The following is a 1,807-nucleotide window of genomic DNA, read 5'->3' as shown; positions in this document are numbered from 1 at the left end:
TCAGTCTAACTCACAGCAACCTCAAACTCCTGGGCTCAAGCGATCCTCCTGCCTCAGCTTCCAAGTAGCTGGGACTACAGGCATGTGCCACCACATCTAGTTAATTTTTTCTATTTTTAGTAGAGATGGGGTCTTGCTCTTGCTTGGGGCTCAGGCTGGTCTCGAACTCCTGAGCTCAAGAGATCCTGCCACCTCAGCCTCCCAGAGTGCTAGGATTACAGGTGGGAGAAATGTTTTATTCTTTGATGGTTACCTATTTGAGTGGCCTTTTCTTATTTTCTGAATGCACTGCCTTCTTGCTCTTTCTTAGGACTAGATTTTTATTAGGGTATCTTTGGAACTTTGTCTTTCTCTTTTAGGCTGTAGGTTTTCTTTAGATGTTCGATGGTGCTTGATTGTCTAATCATATTTAAGAATGAGGAGACAGAAAGGCTTCAGCCGAGACTCTGAACAGACTGTGTATGTGTACGAGTGGATAAGAATTATAACAAAATAGTAATTTATTATGTTTAGATGTATTTCCAATTTATAGAGTAAGTTGACAACTATTTTCTTACCTAAGCCTCATAAGAACCCTGTGACTCATTCAAGCCTCTCTGGTGCTATCACCCATGTTACAGCAAAGGGAGAAACGACGGGTTTGCAAGGTCACCCAGCTCCCGGTGCCAGATCCAGGATTGGATACTGGTTTTCTGCCTCCCGGTGTGGTCGGCTTCCACGATCCAGGGAGCGAGGATTCGGGCAAATGGAAAAGCAAGCAGAGGCTCCCACAGTAAGGGGGAGGGAGCTGGGAGCATGGACAGTGGACCCTGGGGGCCACCCGGGCTGCTGTGGAGAGAGGCGGTGGGCAGTGGTGCCGGCTCGGCGCAGGGCCTGGGTCCTTCCTGGACTGTGAGTTCTGTGGCTTCGCTCAGCCCAGAAGTGCTGATTAATCAGTAACTGGCCTGCTTCCTTTTATAACCCTAACTCTTGGCTCCATTTTCAGGCATAATAAAGATCATCTTGTGTGTTCTCGTCATTTTATTGATAAGGAAACTGAGGCTGAGAGAGAGGGAGTAGCCCGTCCAAGGTTAGGGAAGTCAGCAAAGCAGCAAAGCTGAGACAAGAGCCAAGCTCTTTCAACTCCTGGCCGGGCTTTCAGGCATACGAGCGGTCAGCTCCAGAGCCCAGTGCAAGGGGCGTGCGGGAGAGGAAGGAGGAAGAGGTTTCGGGGAGCTCCCTCCACCTGGTCTAACTGCACACTTAGCCTCTCTAGGCCACAGAGCCAACCCGAGAGAGAGTGAGCCTGTGCCTACGTTTGTCTCGCCTGTCTCTCTCTCTTAAAAGCAATCACATCTGCAGGTGCACACACACGACAGAGTGCTGTGAAGCCAGGTGCTTGCACTCCGCACACATAGGTAGAGGCACGTGACTATCGTGGCCTCTTCCCACCTGCTAGCTCTAGTCAGATCCTGGCCAGGGTGCCCAGGAACAGAGCACGGCTCCAGGCCACTCAGACAAGGGAGCAAGGAATAACTTCCAGGAGGGTGGATGGGAATAAAGGGCTTGGGGTATGCACAGAGCAGAGATATCTTTATCTCCTGGAGAGATAAAGGGAGAACCCACTGGGCGGGTTGCAGGGACCAGATTGGATACTGCCATTCCCACCCAGCCTCCTGGAGAGAAAGGGGGTCAGGCCCAGAAATCCAGGAAGAGAAACTGTAGAAGCCCTGAAGCATGTCCTATTTTCTGTTGGTTTAAGCACACTAGTGCAAGTGTTACCCATCCTCCCCAAGGCCAGGGCTTGTCTTAAAAAAAAAAAAAAAAA

General features: G+C 50.2%; 1 protein-coding gene across 1 annotated transcript in view; it reads right to left on the bottom strand.

The window, feature by feature from the left end:
• Nucleotides 1-1,807, bottom strand: part of ST14 (suppression of tumorigenicity 14 (colon carcinoma)) — a 47,122-nt gene that overhangs the window by 31,417 nt on the left and 13,898 nt on the right. The gene's annotated exons all lie outside the window — the stretch shown is intronic.

The sequence above is a fragment of the Propithecus coquereli genome, unplaced genomic scaffold (assembly GCF_000956105.1).
Source record: "Propithecus coquereli isolate 6110/MARCELLA unplaced genomic scaffold, Pcoq_1.0 Scaffold209, whole genome shotgun sequence".
Taxonomy (NCBI): domain Eukaryota; kingdom Metazoa; phylum Chordata; class Mammalia; order Primates; family Indriidae; genus Propithecus; species Propithecus coquereli.
This window is presented reverse-complemented; position numbering and strand designations above follow the sequence as displayed.